The sequence below is a fragment of the Bos grunniens genome, chromosome 1 (assembly GCF_055505025.1).
Source record: "Bos grunniens cultivar Pamir isolate PY7600 chromosome 1, Bosgru_T2T1.0, whole genome shotgun sequence".
NCBI classification, from domain to species: domain Eukaryota; kingdom Metazoa; phylum Chordata; class Mammalia; order Artiodactyla; family Bovidae; genus Bos; species Bos grunniens.
The window spans coordinates 147475882-147499888 of record NC_141165.1 but is presented as its reverse complement, the minus strand read 5'-3'; the positions used below and the strand labels follow the sequence as shown (position 1 = coordinate 147499888).

At 40.1% G+C, this 24007-nt stretch overlaps 1 long non-coding RNA gene across 1 annotated transcript in view; it reads left to right on the top strand.

Moving 5' to 3' along the window:
* The first annotated feature begins 6001 nt into the window (after positions 1–6001).
* LOC147380277 (uncharacterized) overlaps positions 6002–24007 on the top strand; it is a 31816-nt gene continuing 13810 nt past the window's right edge. The window contains exon 1 of the long non-coding RNA XR_015167842.1: positions 6002–6625. This is a non-coding gene — a long non-coding RNA (uncharacterized LOC147380277). The remainder of the gene's footprint in view (positions 6626–24007) is intronic.

Sequence of the window (24007 nt, the reverse complement as noted above, 5' to 3'; positions counted from 1 at the left end):
TATTTCAAGGCTAGTCCACTAGTGTCCATTTTAAGGAGTGAAGAATCTGGACTGTTTTTTCTCCCAAACTCACCTGAAGCATTTTTAAAGTATACACACATCTTATCCATGAACGTGTTCAAAACATCCTTCTGCTTGTGCTTCTCAGCAGCAGACAATTCCCCCTGGAGCTACTCTGAACATGTTCAACACGATGGACCTGCCAATACATGGAATGAAAAATGTCAGACTGACCCTCCAGTTGGAATCGATCTGTTCTTTTCAACTTTGAAGTTTGAAGAGTTCTTTGTCATTTTCACTCACTCTGCAGGTATGGAATTCTCTCGTAACAGTTTATGGGGTCGAAGCTTTGGTGGATGTGCAGTATTCGATTTCTCTTCCTACTTGCAGGAATGCAAGGCCTGAATATGACTTACAGCCCAGGCAGTGACCAAAATGACAACATGTAGCAAAGAGTAAATTGACTGACCCCAAAGCTAAGTATCTGTCTCAGAGATTTACAGTACGACTTTAAAGAGATACCCAGGAGCCAAGAAGAACTGCTGGATTTCTTGAACTCATGGTGTTCTTCCTTTCAACCCACCTAAGAAACTAGAATTAAACCACTGCCTCATATCCTCTTCTACTACAGAAGTGGTGGCAATGGTATTCATGCCATTAGTTCTCCACATTAATAATTGTCAAAGAAACATTACACCGATACCCTTAGATTTCTATGATACATTTTATCAGAAACTTGTGAAGAAGGTTGAAGAAATCTAACTAAAAGAAGAACCGCTAGCCTACGTGTGATAAAAGCTCACTTTTTTAAATCCATTTTATTGTGATATAATTGACACACAGCACTGTGTAAGTTTAAGGTGTATAGCATGAAGATTTGACCTCCATATATTGTGAAATGATGTCCACAAGAAATGTAGTTCACATCCATCATTTCATACAGACAAAAAAAGAGGCAAAAAATGTTATTTTGATCATAATGAGAGCCCTTTGGATTTTTTCTAAAGGCCCTTGACAAGAGGAAAAGGGAAGAATCTTTAGGTGATGCAGAAAAAAATTGATGAGGCCAAGCAAAGAATTTGGGCTCAAAAAAATTGCATGCCCTTTGGGAGCTATACAAACTTGAGTTATTCAAGTCTTTCTGGCTCTCAGTTTTATCATTTACACAATGAAAAATTAAATGACATCTAATTTCCATCTCAATTTTAAAACTCAGATTCTATGATGAGATATGTCAGTAAAAAGTTACTTCCCAAAATTATTTTTAAAATTACCACATTTCAGAAAGTACTACATTAAACATTTTGCATAAGGATTTTTTTTTTCATATTTAACCCTAAGCAACACTTGAGGAGGCATTTGACCAAGACTATCAAACACATTTTTTCATAGGATGACCAGCAGTTAAAACAGGACTCTCAGTTTTGCAACTCAGAGGCCCGTGTCCCAGGAATCCCCTCGGGCACAGGTAAGCCAGATCACCCTATGTCATGATCAACCTATATTAGTCCCTCTCTTCCAACCCCTCTGCAGCTCCTTCCTCCTACAAGAATCAGTCTCTTCAATTGTCAGATTCAGTCCCAACCAGTTACTGATTCAGTCCCAACCAAGAAAACCTTCTATAACGAACTGTAATTGAGAATTGTCTTGGTTCTGTTTCTCAGGCCCCATTTAATACGCCTGGAAGAGCCTTGGCCAGCTGCTTGCCTACTGAGAACTTATTCTTGTATTGGTGGGAAATCCTGCTATAGTAATCTGACCCCTCATCCACAGCCTTGACAATTTGCCATGCCCTTCTCCTACTCCCATGTGGGAGCAGTACCTGCTCCCTTGATGCAGGGATACAGTACCTGTATGCCTTGATGATGGTCTGAGTCCTTTTTTTGAAGTGATTTAACTTTCCACCTAAGAGCTTCCCTGATGGCTCAGTGGTAAAGAACCTACCTGCAGTGCAGGAGACTCGGGTTTGACCCCTGCAAGATCCCCTGGAGAAGGAAATGGAAACCTACTCCACCCATTCCAGTATCCAGTATGGATGTGAGAGTTGGACTGTAAAGAAAGCTGAGCACTGAAGAATTGATGTCTTTGAACTGTGGTGTTGGAGAAGACTACTGAGAGTCCCTTGGGCTGCAAGGAGATCCAACCAATCAATCCAAAAAGGAAATCAGTCCTGAATATTCATTGGAAGGACTGATGCTAAAGCTGAAACTCCAACACTTTGGCCACCTGATGTGAAGAACTGACTCATTGAAAAGACCCTGATGCTGGGAAAGGTTGAAGGTGGGAGGAGAAGGGGATGACAGAGGATGAGATGGTTGGATGGCATTACCAACTCAATGGACGTGAGTTTGATCAAGCACTGGGAGTTGGTGATGGACAGGGAAGCCTGGCATGCTGCAGTCCATGGGGTCTCAAAGAGTCAGACATGACTGAGGAACTGAACTGAACTGACCAGTATTCTTGCATGGAAAATCCCATAGAAAATCCTACTTTGGGGCAGTTGCTTGGCCTGTGGAGGCATCACTGCAAACTTCACGTGCCATTCTCCCTGCGTGCATGGGACCAAATCCCCCCGTTTCATAAGGTCACCAATTATATTAGATTATGGGCTGCCTTAATGACTTCATTTTAACTTATTACCTCTGTAAAGACCTTGTCTTCAAATAAGGTCACATTCTGAAAGACTACTAGGGTTAAAATTTCAACATATCTTTTTAGGGGGCACAATTTAATCCACAGCACATGGCTTGTACATTTGTCACAAGTCATAGAACTGTGCACTCAAAATGTGTGCCGTATACTATAAAGTCAATTGTAGAAAAGCTTGACATCGATGAAAATTTTTGTTGTTGTCATTGAGAGTTATGTTTTATTCAGTGGGAATTTGTAGGGCCTCAAACCCGGGAGGCAGCATTTCATGTAACCCTGAGAGACTGCTTCAAGGAGGCGAAGGGAACAGGAGTTTTGCAACAAAAGGCAGAGAGTCTGAACATCAAAAGATTATTGTTAATTAAAGAAGATCAGATATGTCAGGCTAAGAAATTTAGCACTTTTCTATACATGGGAAGATGCAGAAGTCTGGGCTCACTGAAATCATTCCTTTGATAAGCACCTCAGCTATCTGAAGTCAGTATCCTGTGTTTTCACATTGTGAGCATCCTCAGGGGAAATCTGACATGTAAAATGCATATTAGAGAAGAGAAATCACCCTCTGTCTCTGAATACAATAGTGCAGTATAAGGTGAACCTTGATTTTGTCCTGCATTTTCCCCAACTATATTAAACCCAGCATATTAAACTCAGCAAATAGATAACTCTTGTCACATTCTTCCTCATACAAGAACTTAACCAGCTCCTACTGAATGTTGCTTATACCTTACATAATTCAAGTGAGTTCTTAATGAAGAACTGACTTTTTAAATACAAGGATATGAATACAGAGTGGCAAAAATGTAGGATTCCAAGTGATTTTAAAACTTGTTACTTTGGTCTCATCAGTGGAGTTCAGTGTTGAAGAGTATATTATTTCAATGGGAGGAAATCTCACACTAATAAATTGATATCAACTTTATAAACCAAAGACTTATAAAGTGAAAAACTATCATAAAGGTCAAAAAGAATACCCTCTTTTTTGGAGACATGGAGAGGTTTGTGCTGTGCCCAAGATCACACAGCTAGAGACTAGAAACCACATTTCCTGAAACTCAACTCAGAAGCTTTCCAAGCTCCGGCTCTGTCTACGCTCAGTTCTTGCTATTTACCGTGTGAAATGCAAAACAGAGAAAGAAGAGTCTAACACAGCTACCACAGGAAAGGGAGGACAAAATTTCATGTCCAAGAAAGTAAAGCTCTAATTGCTTTGTTCATGGAAAATAGATGGGGAAACAGTGGCTGACTTTATTTTTGGGGGCTCCAAAATCACTGCAGACGGTGATTGCAGCCATGAAATTAAAAGGGGCTTCCTCCTTGGAAGGAAAGTTATGACCAACCTAGACAGCATATTAAAAAGGAGACACTACTTTGTCAACAAAGGTCTGTCTAGTCAAGGCTGTGGTTTTTCCAGTTGTCATGTATGGATGTGAGAGTTGGACTATAAAGAAAGCTGAGTGCTAAAGAATTGATGCTTTTGAACTGTGGTGTTGGAGAAGACTGTTGAGAGTCCCTTGGACTGCAAGGAGATCCAACCAGTCCATCCTAAAGGAGATCAGTCATTGAAAGGACTGATGCTGAAGCTGAAGTTCCAATATTTTGGCCACCTGATGTGAAGAGCTGACTCATTTGAAAAGACCCTGATGTTGGGAAAGACTGAAGGCAGGAGGAGAAGGGACGACAGAGAATGAGATGGTTGGATGGAATCATTGACTCAAAGGACATGAGTTTGGGTAAACTCCAGGAGTAAACAGGGAGGCCTGGAGTGCTGTGGTTCATGGGGTCACAAAGAGTCGACACGACTGAGCAACTGAACTGAACTAAATTGCTTTGTATGTTAAAAATGCAAGAATAAAAAAAAACAAAATTCACTCCAAAATTCAATAAATTGTCTTATTATGTTTTTATTGTGGATATGCAGTTTTTCCCAAAATTTCTGTCATGAGGAGTTGATGTGTAAAGGTTTGGAAAACACAGATAATTCTGTCTTAAATGGTTCTACATCTACAATTTAAGTATATTTGTAAGAGTTCATACATGTACATGCATGTATGCCCAGTTGTGTGGAACTCTTTGTGACCCCATGGACTGTAGTCTGCCAGGCTTCTCTGTCCACAAAATTTTCCAGGCAAGAATACTGGAGTGGTTGCCATTTCCTCCTCCAGGGAATCTTCCTGACCCAGGGATTGAACCCCTGTCTCCTGTGAGTCTTCTGCATTTCAGACAGATTCTTTACTGGACTGGTTAATTAAAATACACTCATTTTTCTTAGACTGATAGAAAGTTTTTTGCTTTAAACCTAGTGAAGACATAGAGAAAGAATGTCATAATCATTTACTACTTAAAGCAAAGTGAAATTATTTTGCTTCATTAAATAATATTTTTAACCAAAGAGGCATAGTTACTGCAAAATAAATTATCTGAAGATCTAGTAATTTGAGATGTGATCTGTATGTAATTCATATATCACACACACACAGATATATTTGTATTCATTCTTTCATTTCTTAATTCATTTATTCAACAAAAATTTGTTGAGCACTTATTATGGGCCTGTCTCTCTACCACTTGGTTTAAAACATAAAAATACAAAATGTTCTTTCTGTTTCCTTATCAGAAATTGTTACTTAGACAGTAACAACTGTTAGAACAAGATAACTCCAGGCCATCTGTCAAATGTCTACCATTATCAAAAGTTTTCCTGGAGGGAGTTGCTACTTTGGCTTACCTTACCAGCAGTAATTTAATTTTTCCAGGTTTCAAAGTGTTCTAAATGCCTCAGACACAGCAGAGGAATAAAATAAGATCCCTGACTCTGGTAAGTTTACATGCCATTGGAAGAAACAAAAATAAATAAATATATAACATAACATCAAGTAGTACAGAGTTCAAGAAGAACAATGAGTGTAGTAGAAAGACAGGGAGAATGTGGTGTGCTGGGGTGGTGGGTGGGGGGCGATTTGTGGGAGGGTACTGCTATTCAAATAAGACGGTCCAGAAAGTCCTTTCTGAATAGATGACATTTGTACAGAGACCTGAATAAAATAAAAGCAAGGCTGTGTATATCTTGGGAGAAAGCTGTTTAGTCAAAGGAAACAGCAAAGGCAAAAATGTGATAGAAACATATTTAGTATATTAAAGCAAGGAGATGAGTTACAGCAAGGAGACCAGTGTGGCCAGCTTTCATGGAAAGGGGGAACGTGAGAGAAAATGACTAAGAAATGTAGACCTTTGTCTTTGCATTTTAGAGTCACTGTTATGTGAGTGTTCTGGAGTGTTCTGGAGGGTTCTGGAATAAGAAAGGGCACAATCTGATTGGCTTGCTTTGTTTTCTGTATGCAAATTAGGCTCTAGGCGAACAAGAGTAGGAGATGAGTTGTAAGGCTTTTTGGTGGCTGTCCAGGTGAAAGCTTGGACAAGGTTGATAATGATGAAGCATGGCTGAATTTTTGACATATTTTGGAAGTAGAGCCAAAGGATTTACTAGAGTGTTCTGGGTATAAGGAAAAGAAATGTGACAGTTGGTGTTGAGTAACCGAGTAAATGGTGGTATCTGTCACTGAAATGGGCAAAACTGGAAAGAGGAAGACATCAGGGTCCAGCCTCAAGGGCATTGGTAAGTTTGAGATGTCCACTAGACATCTAAATGGAGATGTCAAATAGATCCACACTTGAGTCTGGAGTTCAGGGAGAACTCACAGCTAGAAATAAAGATTCAGGAACCACCATCCTATTGACAATTTTTAAAACCACAGGATTGCATGAGAGCAACTAAGAAAGGAGTGTCAATTGGAAACAGGAGGGCCAAAGACTGAATCCTCAACATTTTATGGACCTGAAAGAGGAGGAGTCTGACAAGGAATGGCCAAAGGAGAATCAGGAAACCTGGAGAATGTGGGATTCAGGAAAACAGCAGAAGAAAATGTATCAAGATGGAAAAAATGATCAACTGAGTCAAAAGAGGTGAGAGAACAAGGTAAGGACTAAACGCTGATCACATGGAGATGAAGATGGGGCTAAGACCTTGACAACTCAGCCGGTATTAGTGATCTCCATGAATACTAGCAGTGACTCCTGAATGAAGTAAGTGGGAGAGGGAATGGAAGGTAATGGTAATGTAGCCAACACATAGTAGAAATATTTGCCAAGAGTTGCTCAGGGGGGCGCCAGTAGTAAAGAACTGTCTGCCAATATAAGAGACATAAGAGATGTGGGTTCGACCCCTGGTCAGGAAGATCTCCTGGAGGAGGGGATGGCAAACCACTTCAGTACTCTTGCCTGGAGAATCTCATGGAGAGAGGAGCCTGGCGAGCTACTGTCCATTGCGTTGCAAAGAGTTGGACATGACTGAAGCAACTATGCATGCATGTACGTGCAATAAACCAGGGGTCCCCAACCTCCACAATCTAATGCCTGATGATCTGAGGTTGAGCTGATGTAATTAGTAATAGAAATAGAGTGCATAATAAATGTAATGCTCTTGAATCATCCCCAAACCATACCCAGGCCCATGGAAAAATTATCTTCCATGAAACCGGCCCTGGTGCCAAAAATGTTGGGTACCACTGCAAGAACAGAGATCGGTGGTAGGAACTAGAGGAGAAACCCTTTCATATAGTCAGATTTTCTAGTTATAACTGTAAAATAGTTTCTGCCCTATAAACAATTTCATGTTGCTGGGAGTTTCTACATACACAGGCCTTTTCTTAAACTATAAATTTTAATTTTCTTATTGGTCATGGTAAAATAAATTTGAGTTCAGGATGCACTTTTGATATCTGCAAATGTTCAGCAGGAAAAACTGCTGAGAAATGTAAAGCAATATTTAGTTTCATTTAAGCCACCCAGCCAACTCCAGGAGTTGGTGATGGACAGGGAAGCCTGGTGTGCTGCAGTCCATGGGGTCACAAAGAGTTGGACACGACTGAGCAACTGAACTGAACTGAAAGCCACCCAGCATCTGAGAGTTCTTCTGAATTTCCCAGAGGATATAACCATGCACATGCACACCAAAACTCAATAAATACTAGTTAGATTGAATTTGACACCACCAAATCCAGAGAAATTAAGGGTTAAAGAAATACCAAAACAAAATAACTGAGTTTGCCTGCAGATGAAGATTCTGCCAAGAAATCTTAAAGACCACTTTCATAAAATGTGGTACAAAGTTGAAGCAATTATGTGGGCAATTTTGATAAGATACATCAAAATAAAATTTGGGAAAGCTAGATAAAGCTGGACAAATTAACCAAATCACCCAACTGAAAGAGTGATGGATGGGGGCAATTTCTCATATTCTTATTTTATCCCTTGTGTTTTATATAACAGAAATAAGGACTGAGCTCTTTCCAAAATGTTATATTAATTCTCCCTGTAATCATTAGAGATTTTTTTCCCCCCTGAGTTGGGCAGTATTCACAAAATCATTTCCTTTAATTAGAATGATTTTGACTGTATGCTCTGGGTCAAACATCTCCTCACTGTGCACTCAAGACTCCATCCTCAGGGGAGGAGAGACAGCCTCATGTCTCCAGAGCTCCAGAGTGAGACCACCCCTCCCTAGCCTTCATACATGATTCAGGAGCCCTGAATTATGGGCTAATTATATGGGTCAACTCAAGAAGCTCTAACTCCTAAGTGACCTTCATTGCCTCTAACCACCCCCATCTTGTCATATCCCTGGCTCTGTTCCAGTCCCTGACTCTGTCCTGAAACTCTTCTGCTGTGCCTTCTGGGACTTGAGCTAGACATCGTCAAAACATCCAATCACTTCAACTCTCCTCTAGGGCTTTACCGCCCTTCCTAAAGAAAGGGAAAGAAAGAAAGAGAAGTCGCTCAGTCGTGTCCGACTCTTTGCCACCCCATGGACTGTAGCTGACCAGGTTCCTCCACCCCTGGGATTTTCCAGACAAGAACACTGGAGTGAGTTGCCATTTCCTTCTCCAGGACTGCCTTTTCTAGTCCAACAGATAACTGGATCTCCCCAAGGGCAAGCTGCCCCTCAAATCCCCTCAAGAGGTGGTGACTTTCTCCCCCCACCTCATACCCTGAGCAGGGAGCTTAGGAAAAGTCTTCCTGGGTTTTCACTTCTATGCCAGTCTATTCTTCCTAAAGACCTAGCTTTGCATTCCTTTTGTATCTCAAAAACCTTAGCATCCAGCTCACTGCCTTTCCCTCTCCATTTCTCTTTTTTTAAATATTTACTCATTTGTCTGAGTTGGTCTTAGTTACAGCATGTGGGATCTTTAGTTTCGGCATATAGGATCTAGTCCCCTGACCAGGGATCAAACCCAGGCCCCCAAGCCTTAGGAGTGTGTAGTCTTAGCCACTAGACCAGCAGGGAAGTCCTGGTCCCAGTGATATCTTTATTCATATTAATGATGTTCCCAGTAGCCCAACTCTTCGCTCATGAAATGCCTCTCCGCCATAATCTTCATCTGAACAATTGCTCAATCACAGACTCCCCTGGTCATAACACAGGTCCTGTCAAAATGAATAAATGCAACTCCTCCTTAACCTCAATTTCAAAAATTCTATTCTCTAACAAACAACTATCCTGCTGCTCCAATAAAAAAAAAAAAAAACTTCATTCCTTTAACTCCGCCCCCTTTCCACTCACATTTCTCAGGTCTTCCTTTTCCCTTTGACCCAAACTTAAACACCGTGTCAATCATTGTAAACCCTCCGCTGTGAACACTCTCAATCTCCTGCTCCTCTATCACTTTGTAACCCATCTTTTGCAAAACTTGAACCCTAGTCAAGCTCATCTCTCTACCTTCTCTACACTTGATCTCTGCAACTAAATGGGGCAAGAGTAAAATGCAGGGCGGGGGGAGGACATGCTGGTTGGTCTCATTTTAAATTCATGGCTTCCGATTTCAAGTGGTCTCTGTTCCTGCCCCCGAATTATGCTACATTCCCTTATAACACCTACTCTGTCACTTACTAAATGACCATAAGATACCTTCTCCTCTATCCTGGACTTCCCTGGTCATTCAGATGGTAAAGAAGCTGCCAGCAATACAGGAAATGGGGGTTCGATCCCTGGGTTGGGAAGATGCCCTGGAGAAGGAAATGGCAACCTACTCTGGTACTCTTGCCTGGAGAATTCCATGGACAGAGGGCTACAGTCCATGCGGTCACAAAGAGTCGGACATGACTGAAGCACCTAACACTTTCTTTCCTCTATCCGGAATCTTTGATGACATCGTTCCAACCTTTCATCACACTCTCAAATAATAAGCTTTATTTTCACTTCACTAAGAGTATTCAGATCATCAGATGAGAACTTCCTCAAGTTGACCCGCCTACCTTCATTGGCCCCCACACACTATAATTTTCTCCTGTTACTATGATCAGTGATCCTGAGAGAGTGGTCCCCAATGCAGTAGCATCAGTATCACCTGGGATATTAGAACTGTAAATTCTCAGATGGACTCAGACCTTCTGAATCAGAAACTCTAGAGGCGGAGCCTAGCAATCTGTATTCTACCAAGTCCTTGGAGTGACTTGGGCACATGCTAAAGCTTAAGAGCCATCTGGGAAACATTTTGTTTAAAAGTCCTCCCCCAGAAACTGTTTTTAAATTTTAGGGGATAAGAGATGGACGGCGGAAGGTGTAAAAACTCCTCTAAGTGATTCTAATGGAAAGTTTTGAAAATCACTGCTATGACTCAATGGTCAACACACATATCTAAGGACAACCTTTCAATATGATCAATAGCTTCCTCCACCCTTGCCTCCTCAAAGACTTTTCTCCAGCAATTTCTTCTTCTTTCTCTCTTTCTCTCTTGCATCTTTGATTTTTTTCCTCTGCTAGAGCATTCTTATCTCCCTAAAACACTCTATTCTACCTCTTGCTAAAAAAAAAAAATTCTCTTGACTCTATCTCCAGTTACTGCCCTATTTTTCTATTTATCTTTATAGCAAAACATTTTTTAGAATGGGATCTTTTTGATGCCTTTTGATACAAAGCACTATTGAGAGACACCTATACTAATTATTTCCAATGCATATCTTTCCATTCCCATTCTCATTAAACTCAGTATGATCAGCTTGTTTCCCCACTATCCTAGGAAATCTGGACTGGCCAAAGACAATAATTACCTCCATGTTACTCAAGCCAGTGGTAAAGTCTCAATCCTCATTGCACTTGATTTATCAGCAGAAGCTGACATTGTTGAGCCTTCTCTCCCACTGGAAACACTTCCTTCATTTTGTTTTCAGGAAACCATCTCCTCTTCTTTTATCTTTTTTCTCCCTGTCGTGCTGGCAACTCCTTCTCTGTCTCCTTTGTCGATTTCTCCTTAGTTTTAGAGTCTCCAGACCCATCTTTGGTCCCCCTCTCCTGTCTCTCCACACTCATCCCTTGGTGATCGCATCTCATTTAATAAATTTAAAGACCATCCAACACTAACATCTACAAAATTGCTATCTCCCAGTAAGACCTTGCTTCTAAACTCAAGACTGATAAAGCCATCTATCTATTTACCATGACACCTCAGACTCAAGTGAATTCAACCTCAGACTCAACTGAACTGAACAGACACCTCAGACTCAACATGTCCTAAACTGATTGCTAAGCTTTCCTCCAAACGTGCTGCTCCTTCCACAGTTTTCCCCATCTCAACCAATGGCCCCTTTGTCCTTCCAGCTAGGAGTCATCCTTGGTCCTTGCCTTCTCTCTTTGGTTCACACACACATACCCTATTCAGTCTGCCAGCAAATCCTGTTTGCTCTACTTTTCAAATTTATTTGGAAATTCAGCGTTTTTTATCACCTTCCCTGCATCCATCTATAAACTATCATCTTTCTTGCCTGAATTAGGCAACAGCATCCTCACTGGTCTCACGAGTGCATCCTTGTCTCACCACAGTCTATTATTAATTAGCCCAGCATCCAGAGAGGTGCCTTTAGGATATCTCAGCCCTGGTCACCTTTTCACACAGAGCTCTCCAACAGTAAGAGCGAGGGGCTTGACATGTCCCAATAGTACCATCCAGTTCGCCTCTGATGTTTCTGGGTTCAGAGCAGGGAGAGAGGGTCTGGGGTGGGAGTGGACTGAAGACATTTGGCGTGCGCTACAAGGCCAGATCCTGGCTGACATGAAGAGGAATAACAAGGATGTCCCAGTGATTACGGAGGAGTGATTTTGAATACAAGGTTAGCAGAACTTGAAAATCTTGCCCAGTGTTAGTAATGCAATCTGTTTAGCTTTATCCAAACCCAAGTGAATCTTTAGAGATTTAACTGAGTTTCACCGCTGATGACTTAACATTCCTATTCAAACAGGTAAAGTCTAGCAAGACAGAATTGCCTTCACATCGCACATCTAAAGTGAATGTTATAAATGTTATAAAGTCTATAAATCATTTCAGTTGCTTAATTAGACATAAAGCCAGATCTCAAAAATGTATAGCAGAAACAGCTTTAGTCTGAGATATGTGATTAGTCAGTGTTTTCTATCTGCTGGCAGTATACTGATCCTCCATTTTGTGAGTTTGTAGGCGAAAGTAATTTTAACTCAAGTAATTTTTCATGGATGAATTCTCAGCACGTCAGTGCCCTTATTCTTGGCATGTGGAAAAACCCAAAGTCCTGCATTTCTCTCAGCCTTTGGATCTATAATTTGCTCTATAATTTTCTTGCTCCTTTAGTTCATCTTCCCCTCATTGAAATTAGAAAATTTTATTCTTTTGTGAATGAAGCCCTCTTGACACCAACCTACCCCAAATGCAGGTAGATAACCCATAAATAATTTAAAGTTAAAAGAGCTGTCACTCTGAGGATTTCACTTGAATCTTGTTCTTAGAAGCTTCCTTTCATGTGAGGATCTGAACACTTTTTTACCAACATTATTGGATGATGATACCTGACAGTCTTCCTGCAGGTACCTAGGCCTGCTTTGAAAGTCTCTACCTCTGCCTTAAGCCTGCCAGGAGGACTCCATTGTTTCCAGAGAAATAAAACGAAGCTTTGTAAAGTTTTTCCATTGTGGTGGTTGATATCATTCCATTGACCCACTGGAATGTCTTTTATACTCTGGTAGAAATGTAGGACACAATTAAAGTAGGCAGTATCTAAAGTCGATGCCCATTTTACATACCCATATCAAGTTTACACATATAAACTGATGTGGCAGAACAATTATTTTCTTTCAGTTCACAGGAGGATCCATAACTCCTCAATTTATTATAATGGGATGTGTTTACTTGGTAGAGATCTGAATGTGACAATCTGAAATGGATATTTAATATGGACCTAATTGCTCCACAGGTAAAATTAGGTGCCATTCCCTTCTCCAGGGGACCTTCCCGACTCAGGGATCGAACCCAGGTCCCCTGCATCGCAGGCAGATTCTTTACCATCTGAACCATGAGGGAAGCCCTCCTAATAACTTATATTTCTTTTCTGATTAAGAAGTCACTTTTAAAAATAACTTTTATTTTTGGCTGCACTGGATCTTCATTACTGCGTGGGCTTTTCTCTATTTGCAGTGAGCAGAAGCCGCTCTCTAGTTGCAGTGCCCGGGCTTTGCATTGCAAAAGCTTCTCTCGTTAACAGCACGGGCTCTAGGGCACTTGAGTTTCAGGAGTTGCAACGTGTGGGCTCAGCAGTTTCGGCTCAATAGTCATGGTACACGGGCTTAGTTGTTCTGTGGCATGTGGAATCTTCCCAGATCAAGGCTCAAACCCATGTCTCTTGCATTGGCAGGCAGATTCTTTATCACTGAGCCACCAGGGAATCCCAGTCACTTTTATTTATTGTTAGAAATGTGGAATACATATAAATGCAAAGGAGTCCCACGTGGCAGTCATGGAGATGTGTCACTCAGATGCCTGTTCGAAGAAGGAATCATTGCCCAGACTCCAGGAATGTGCCTGGCTGACCACCTCCAAATGTTATCTCCTTCGGTAGGCATCCATCTCAGGTTCCCAAAAGAAGTCCTGCTTATCTCAGGGCAGCCCCCAAACAGGAACCAAGTAAGGCCATGGTGGCCAAATTTATGGCAATCAAAGTCAAGGGAATGGTTGACACTCTGCCTTCCAATACAGGGGGCATGGATTTGATACCTGATCAGGGAACTAGATTTCACATGCTGTAACTGCAAACCCCATGAGCCACAACTAAATAAATATTTTAAAAATAATACCTGTGATGGATTCGTTTTGATATTTGGCAAAACTAATACAATTATGTAAAGTTTAAAAATAAAATAAAATTAAAAAAAAAATAAAATAAAAAATAATATGATTTTAAGGACTAGCCATGGATTAGCCATTTCTGCCCAAAGCACCCTCTTCTAATGGGCTGTCTTTGCTCCTGAACTCCTGCTGACCTGGGATGGACCATCTACAACACAATCTGACAGTTCCCTTGCTTAATATTCCTTCCTCCTTTTTTTTTCCCCACCAGTGTTAACCCCAATAATTCATTTTTTATTTTGATCGAGGTCAAATAATACACATAACATAAAATTTACCTTATTAGCCCTTTTAAAGTATACAGTTCAGTATCACTCACATTGTTGAGACTGAAATTCTGTACCCCTTTAACAGCTTCCCATCCGACCCTCCCCTGACCCTGGCAAGCACCCTTCTGCTTTGTGTTTCTATGAATTTGACAACTTTACAACAGTGTCCCCAACTTTTTGGTGCCAGGGATTGGTTTCGTGGAAGACAATTTTTCTATGGACTGGGGTAGGGGGACGCAATGGTTTCGGGATGATTCATGCATGTTACATTTTTATGCATTTTATTTCTGTTATGATTACATCAGCTCCACCTCAAATCATTAGGCATTAGATTCTGGAAATTGGAGACCCATGCTCTAGATGGCTTCATGTAAACAGAATCACACGATATTTGTCTTTTTGACAAATACAGAGTATAACGTCCTCAAGGTTCAAGAATGTGTCAGAATTTCAATCCTTTCTTAAGGCTGAATACTATTACATTGTATGTATTACCTGTATTTTGTTCATCCCTTCATTTGTTCATCCAACTCGGGTTGCTTCCACCTTTTGCCTATTATAAATAAGATTGCTATAAGGGACTTCCCCCAGTGGCCCAGTGGCTAACACTCCGTCTTCCAATACAGGGGCCATGGGTTTGATACCTGATCAGGGAACTAGATTTCACATGCTGCAACTAAAGATTCCATGAGCCACTACTAAATAAATATTTTAAAAATAATATAATTTTAAAAATAAATAAATAACACTGCTATGGATATGGGTGTGTAAATACATCTTTGAGACATTGCTTTCAATTCTTTTGGACATAAACCCAGAAATGGAATAGCTAGGTCACGTGGTAAAGATATTTTTAGGTTTCTGAGGAAATACCATATTGTTTTGCATTCCCCATGGCAAATGTTAAAGATTGTACTTCCTCCACATTCTCATCAACACTTGTTATCTTTTAATTTTATTTTTTGATAGCAGCCATCCTAATGGAATCAAGGTAGTATCATGCTGTGATTTTGATTTGCACTTTCTTAATGATTAGTGATGTTGAGTACCTTTTCACATGCTTATTGGCCATTTGTACATCTTCTTTGGAGAAGTGTCTATTTAAGTCCTTTGTCCATTTTTTTTTTAGTTGGATTATTTGGGGGGTTTTGTGGTTGAGTTGTAGTTGTTTATATATTCTAGATATAAACCTCTTTTCAAATATAGAGTTGGGAAATATTTCCTCCCACTTCATCGGTTATCTTTTCGCTCTGTTGACTGTGTCCTTTGATGTACACATGTTTTTAATTTTGATACAATCCAATTAATCTATTTTCATTTTTGTTGGCTGTGCTTTTGGTGTTGTATCCAGGAAATCATTGTCAAATCTGACGTTATCAAGCTTTTCCTCTTTTGTATTCTAAGAGTTTCATAGTTTTAAGTCTTATATTCAGGTCTTTGATCGTTTTGAGTTTAACCTTTTAGTGTATGGTATGAGATAGGGGTCTAACTTCATTCTTTTGCATGTGGATATAAAGTATTCCTAACACCATTTGTTAAATCCTAATAGTCCTTCTGCACTCCCAACTTTGTCAGTGTCTGCTTCCCAGATAACCCAGTTAGCACATCCCTGAATCAGAGGTAGTGACTGCTAAGGTTCTGTATCTATCCTCCCAGTCCTTCACTCTCTCTCCTCTTTCTTTCTCCCTACCACACACACACACACACACACACACCCTCTTCATACTGCTGTATATACTGCTCTTTAAACACAATGATATGTATACGTTTCTGTTTTCATTAGATATTTTCAGCACCATTAAGTTTAAAAACTCTGTAGTGACTCATTGTGTGGAGGCACCATTATATGCTTAAAGAAAGTGAAATCGCTCAGTCGTGTCCGACTCTTTGCGACCCCATGGACTGTAGCTTACCAGGCTCCTCCCTCCATGGGATTTTCCAGGCAAGAGTACTGGAGTGTGTTGCCATTTCCTTCTCCAGGGAGTCTTCCTGACCCAGGAATCGAACTCGGGTCTCCCGCACTGTAGGCAGACGCTTTACCATCTGAGCCACCAGGGGAAGTCCTTATCTGCTTAAGCAATACATTATTTTAATGACCATATTTTAAAAGATTGCTTCTTTTTTTTTTTGAAAACATCATGTTTCCTTTAAAAGATTGACCTGTGAAAAAGTATATGCTTGAATTCTAGAAAGAAAACTGTTCAAAACGTATGACTATTGTTTCCATTATTATTTTCTTTCTTCCTTTACAGACTTTTGTGTAAAATCCGTAAAAATGAATATCTAGGCTTCCATACCTTAACTAAAAATAAAATTCACTACAACCTTCCTATCATAAACCAGGAGATCTAAAAGTGAACTTCATCCAGTCTGGTTGGAACTGATGGGATTTTAATTCCTTGAGGCACAAGATGCCCTGGGATGGCCAAGCTACTTAGTGCTTCTTTTATTGTATTTGACCTCAGGTCTGACCAATGCTAAGATACCCGTTCTCCAGCAGTCTCCAAGCTCTCTTTGTCTTGAATCTCTTTGGTCTAACTCCAAGAGTCTACTGACTTCACTGGGGGCTAAAACTCCGAAAGGTTCCTATTAATAACAGCAGGGCAGGACTAACTACAGGCAGAGCAACGCCATGGAAGACAGGAAACCAAGTTGCCTCCTGGCCTTGCACTGGCTCTGTAACTCTGGTTACATCACTAACACATTCTCAGCTGTGTTTTCCCCTTCTCAAAGTTAGCAATTGTAATCACCTTCTCCTCAAAATTGTTATGAGCTGCAAATAAGGTAATAAGGGAAGTAACTTATAGAGGATATGATAAATTTTTTCATTGTTTTTCCTAATAATTAACGAGTGTGGAGCAAGTGTGTAAGTAACCAGCAAGTTCAGTTCCCTGGGCTTCTTGAGGAAACGAGGGCAGGCAAATCTCAGTGTTCACAGGTAACAAGCAACTTCACTCATCACAGCTTGCTACATGTTCGTCAAGCTGAGTCAAGGCTTCCAAACACTACTCACTGATGGGCTGATCTGCAGGTTTCAGTCAACCGCAGCTTTCTAACCACCACTGAGTATCTGCAACAACCAGCAATGAAGATTTTGTTGAGTCCTCAGACATTCAGCGGTGCCCTGCAGGTCTAAGTCCTTCTCACGGAAATAAATAGAGGTTCCAGGGAGGGTCGGCAATCCCCTGGAGGAACAAGAAAATTCCATTTTTTTCCAGGCCATTTGATACTTGTCTAAGAGTGATGTCACTAAAACTCAGAAGTGAAGGAAGTGCAGACTGCCTTCCTGACTCTCGGGAAAAGTTAGCTCCACTGTAAAATACCAAAGGGCAAAGCCAACCTGGAATTCTACATCCTCCAGCATCTTCAGTCTCTGAGGTATAAGAAACAACTCCATCTGAGGACGTTTCCACATCCATTTGACTCCTCTTCACTCCCTCCCCCACCCACCCCCATTGCAATCAAATGCTTCTGAAATTAATGGACTCCAGCGGATTTTGAATACAGAGACGAAGAGAACGTTCACCGTGGTCCCTCTTTGTGATTATAAGTGCCCATGACTCTACTTTAGTCAAGAAAGGAAGAAGCTGTTTTCTGCTTCCTGTATTGAAACACCTGAAATATGACCCTGTTTAATCGTTCAATCAAAAGGAACTAAAACTGGAATCAAGGATTCAGTCTGCTTCTGAGGGAAGGATCAAGACTTCAGCAAATAGAAAAATCGGTTTGACATTGTTGAGAATTCAGGATACATCCCTGTGTTAAGCAGGCACCCTAATTCAGTTCAGAATCTTCCCCTGTCAGCATGGTGGCAGGGACTGTTCACACAGGCTCACTGAAAGAAAAACATTTACCAGTGGTGAATTAAAATCAGAATTTCTGTTCCCTAAGCTCCTGTGCTTCAGTAGGTAGAAAGAGGCAAAGAGGGAATAAAAAGAGAAAAAATATTTTATACTTAAAAGAGTTAATAGTATCCATGTATGTTGCATATCTGAATAAGGCTAGAAGGGGATATACAAATAGCATCTCTCCTCACACGCATATTTGAAAGAAGTCAAAAGTCTACTTCTTAAGTCTCTCAGAATAATTCTTTAAGAATAATCATTCCACTATCATATGTAAAGTAGGTAGTTAGTGGGAAGCTCCTGTATACCACAGGGAGCTCAGATTGGTGCTCTGTGATGATCTAGAGGGGTGGGATGGGATGGGTGGAAAGCAGGCTCAAGAGGAAGGAGAATATATGTATTCAGTTCCGTTCAGTCGCTCAGTCATGTCTGACTCTTTGCAACCCCATGAACCACAGCACTCCAGGCCTCCTTGTCCATCACCAACTCCCAGAGTCCACCCAAACCCATGTCCATTGAGTTGGTGATGCCATCCAACTATCTCATCCTCTGTCATCCCCTTCTCCTCCCACCTTCAACCTTTCCCAGCATCAGGGTCTTTTCAAATGAGTCAGCTCTTCACATCAGGCAGCCAAAGTATTGGAGTTTCAGTTTCAGCATCAGTCCTTCCAATGAACACCCAGGACTGATCTCCTTTAGAATGGACTGGTTGGATCTCCTTGCAGTCCAAGGGACTCTCAAGAGTCTTCTCCAACACCACAGTTCAAAAACATCAATTCTTCAGTGCTCAGCTTTCTTTATAGTCCAACTCTCACATCCATACATAACTACTGGAAAAACCATAGCCTTGACTAGATGGACCTTTGCTGACAAAGTAATGTCTCTGCTTTTTAATATGCTGTCTAGGTTGGTCATAACTTTCCTTCCAAGGAGTAAGCATCTTAATTTCACAGCTGCATCACCATCTGCAGTGATTTTGGAGCCCAAAAAATAGTTTATTCACACTGTTGCACAGCAGAAGCCAACACAATATTGTAAAGCTACCAGGGAAGTTGTAAAGCTATTACCTCCAAATTAAAAATGTATTTTAATTAAAAAAAAAAGTTCCATCATTTCCATGGAGTCAGTCCCCTCTCCCAAGTCCTTCCCATCTAGCTCTAACCACCATCCCATACCTCCTTCAGTCTCTACCTTGGCTGTTCCAATCTTATGAAAAAGTTCTCTAAATTCCCATTCCCTCAACTCTAAGATGAGGCTAATTATACTTTTATTGGAGGCTTGTGCAGAGAATTGAGTGAAATACTATGTAAGTAGCTCTTGAACAATGCTTGGCACATAAAATGTCCTCAGTAAATAAACCATTAATGTTCATTAATCATTAAAAATTCTGATTATTTTATTTTCCTGTTTATAATCCTAAAATTACATTCCAGAGCACCCAGAATAAGTTCAGACTTCTAAGTTTAGTTTCTATGAACTTTATAATCTGCCTACTTTTAGCCTCATCTCCTTAATCATCTCAAATGCCACATCTTCCCTAGACATGTGGGACAACTGTGATTTTCAGCACATGCCATACTAGGCCCTCAGCATATCCACATGGCTGTCATCTCTCTTGAATTCCTTTATTCTTTTTATGAGCTAGAAGATTCTTCTGCATCTTTTAAAACACAGATCTCATCTCAGAATTGGATGGAAAATGTCCTCTTTCCCCACAATTGTACCTACATCTTTGAGTCAGGACATCAAAGCTTTTGTCATCTTGTTCTATTTGCGCTTCTTAACTTGATTCTCTATACCTACCCCATCAATCCAGTACCATAACTTCTATCGGGACAAGGGTCTTGTCTATGTCTTCATGTCTTCCTATGCCTGGCACACAGCCAGTGTTCAATGCAGATAGATGAAGGAAGGATAGAAGGAAAGAAAGGAGGGAGGGGTAAGAGAGGAGCAAACAGGAAGATAAAAGTTAATGGATGAAAAAGGGAAAACCAACTCTATTTCTTACTATGTTAGCATTCCCTGGTATTAGTTGTTCAGCTCCCAAAAGCTCACAGACCTTCATTTTCCTGCATCAGGAGATGTTACAATCCCCTATATGGACAGTTCTGGTCTTCGTCTTCCTGCAGACAGTCTCCCAGGCGGCTTTCATTCTGTACTCTCTATTCCACCGAATCCTTGCCACCAGCCTTTTTTTTTTAACCCACTGTGATCTGCTGATCTTCATCCTAACAAATGATTTTTTATTAATTCTGGAGAGATTTACCCCTTTGACTTTTTACAGTGCTCTTTCAATGATGGGAACAAACGGACAGCCTGTGACAAGAGCTGGAGGGAGAAGTTTGTGCTTTCCTAGTATTACTTCCCAGTAACTCAGGGATACACTGAACAAAGATAATTGAGCACCTGCTCTTTGTCTGATAGTGCATGATGCACAAGAAATACAAAAGCTGATAAGTGATGGTCCTAGTTTGGGAAGAGCTCCCAGATGAATGAATTCTTTCAGCTGACATTGTTTTGAGTCCCTCCTGTGTATCAGGCACTGTACTTGCTGCTGGGGAAACAACAGTGAACAACAGAAAAAGTCCCCCTTTTCAAGGCAGTGACACCCTAGAAAGGAAAGCAGACAATAAACATTCAGGATGCTTTGAGTATAAATGAATGAAGTGGAACAAAGGTGAGCACTGGGAGATCAATTATCCACTCGAAGTTGACCAATCAAGAGTGACTGTACACTTCTTAGAGTAGGGTGGTAATGGTGGTTAAAAACAAACAAAAACTACTAAATTCTATAGAGTCAACTGAATCTGCTGACAGATTGTTTTATTTCTTTTTATTTTAAAAAATTCTGGCTGTGCTGGGTCTTCATTGTGGCACATGGGTTCTAAAACTTGTGAGCTCAGTAATTGCCGTGCGAGGGCTTGGTTGCCCCACAGCATGCAGATCTCAGTTCCTTGACCAGGGATCAAACTCATGTCCCACTGGACCACCAGAGACGTTCCCATGCTGACAGATTAAACGCAAGTTATTAAAGAGAAACATGAGTCTCCCTAACGTAGGTATTTTGGATTATGTATCTGAGAGAAAAAGAGCTGTCTTTACTTGAGTTGGAAAAGTCAGCAAGATGAGTAGGTTTTTTTCAGTGAATCAGGAAGCAAGATTATGATCAGAGAGTAAAGAATAGAGAGGAAATGTGGAGAAGAGAGGCGAACTGGTTGTCTGGGAGAGTATTTAATTGCCTATTCCCTCTGAGGTTTGAAGTTTAGAGGAAGATGAATGATAAAATGTTTAACATTATGCAGTATGCTTGAGATGCCTAGAAAGAATAACAGCATTTATATATAATCACTGTGAGATGTAATCACGAAAAGACATACGGTGTACATTTCAATAAGGATGTGTTGTGTTGGTGGAACTGTAATAGTGATATAACTTATCACAATAGGGCTTCAGGCCATCATTCTCCTGTATTAGAGTTAAGACGGGAACATTTTGTATTTTAGGAAAGAACTGTTTTATTCTTCGTGAATTAAGATAAAGGACCACCAATCCTTTAAGAATATGATGCTTCTTTACAGCAGGAGAACTTATAGATCATGAGTAATGGCTTATGTTATAGAAATAAATGAATATTCACCAACAGCAGAGAAGAGTATGGTTAACTCCTCTCTGCAAGGACATTAACTTCTTGCATGTCCAGCTTTATTAAATATTTAGCTGCAGTTGAAAACCTGTGAAAAGCAAAACCTTCAGTCCATACATTAGAAGAGTTAGAATGCATCTCAAAGTTTATCATCTGTATTTTGACCAAGGAACACTGGGTGTATTTTTCTAGCACTTTATGTAGGATGTATTGAGTTCTTATATTTCAATAAATAGAATTTATCCCCTGTTTACATGATAAAAAAGTGTTTTAAGATGGAATAAATGATGAACGGTGGCAAATTTTACTGTTGGTCAAAATAAAATAAAGGCTGAGGTTTACCTTTAAAGCTGACCATTTTAGAGTCATTGGTGACCATGACAAGAGCAGATTTTGAGAAGTAGGGGGGAAGAGAGCCTGATAAGAGGAGGTTTCAGAGAGGATAAAAGGGGAATAACTGGAAATATGAATATAAATAAGCCCCTCCTCTAAAGGGTTCTCTCCAAGAAGAACAGAAAGATAGAGTCATAGCTGCAAGAGCATATAGGACAAGGGTGGGTTGTTTAAATGGAAGATCCCATGGTTCCTTTGAAAGCTAACAGAAATGACACTGTGTGAGTAGAAGGGATAGTGCAGGAAGAGAGAAGTCATTGAGAAGTAGAGGGAAAATGGAAACTAATGATGAAATAGAGGAATTGGCTCTAGATAAAAGGAGGGAGAACAGATCAACCATGGTCACTGGAGATTAAGGCAAAGAAAAGATGTATTAGATTTACTAAGGGAACATATCAAGTTCTTTTTTGGATTTTTTTTTTTTTTTTTTCAGGGAAATACAAAGCAAAGTTGAGACTGAGAAATGGGGAGATAGTGGAGGTTTGGGAGAAAGCAGAGGTATAAACTAGTTAGTCTCCTGGGACAATTTTTAATTGTCTGTCCTCTCTGTAAACAAAATAAAAAACAAAATATTTTATTTTGTTTAAAATGCTGGTTTTGACCGACTAAATTGATTTTCTAACACATCGCTGGATCACTATTCACAGTGTCAAAATTCCACCCTGAGGCAACTCTGCCCTATAGAAAAGTGGGCAAAACATCAGTATGACATATTCGGAGCTCCTGGGAGGTTTTAAACATTTGCGATGACTGGAAAGATTGTTGCATTGGTAGTGTACAGAATGGATTAGAACTGTGAGGCTGGAGGTGAAGAAGAGTGCTAGAAGATCATCACCATAGTCTTAACAAGAGATTATGAGTACAGGAACTGGGCATTAAATTTGTGGATTGGCAGCAGGAAAGATTTAAGAGATAAGTAAATAGAATTAGTGAGATTTGCTCACGATTCTATCTGGATGTTTGGTGTTGATGAAAGAGGTGAAATGACTGAGAGAGAAGATTCAAGAATATTTTCCAAGTTGTCCATTTTATTTGCATATAGTTGCTGATAGTAGTCTCTTATGATCCTTTTATTTCTGTGTTGTCTGTTGTGATCTATCCATTTTCATTTCTGATCCTGTTGATTTGATTTTTCTCCTTTTGTTTCTTGATGAGTCTGGCTAATGGTTTGTCAATTTTATTTATCTTCTCAAAGAACAAGCTTTTGGCTTTGTTGATTTTTGCTATGGTCTCTTTTGTTTCTTTTGCATTTATTTCTGCCCTAATTTTTAAGATTTATTTCCTTCTACTAACCCTGGGGTTCTTCATTTCTTCCTTTTCTAGTTGCTTTAGGTGTAGAGTTAGGTTATTTATTTGACTTTTTTCTTGTTTCTCGAGGTAAGCCTGTATTGGTATGAACCTTCCCCTTAGCACTGCTTTTACAGTGTCCCGTAGGTTTTGGGTTGTTGTGTTTTCATTTTCATTTGTTTCTATGCAATTTTAATTTCTTTTTTTATTTCTTCTGTGATTTGTTGGTTACTAAGCAGCCTGTTGTTCAGCCTCCATATGTTGGAATTTTTAATAGTTTTTCTCCTGTAATTGACATCTAATCTTATTGCATTGTGGTCAGAAAAAATGCTTGGAATGATTTCTATTTTTTTGAATTTACCAAGGCTAGATTTATGGCCCAGGATGTGATCTATCCTGGAAAAGGTTCCATGTGCACTTCAGAAAAAGGTGAAATTCATTGTTTTGGGGTGAAATGTCCTATAGATATCAATTAGGTCTAACTGGTCTATTGTATCACTTAAAGTTTGTGTTTCCTTGTTAATTTTCTGTTTAGTTGATCTATCCATAGGTGTGAGTGGGGTATTAAAGTATCCCACTATTATTGTGTTATTGTTAATTTCCCCTTTCATACTTGTTAGCATTTGTCTCACATATTGCAGTGCTCCTATGTTGGGTGCGTATATATTTATAATTGTTATATCTTCTTCTTAGGTTGATCCTTTGATCGTTACATAG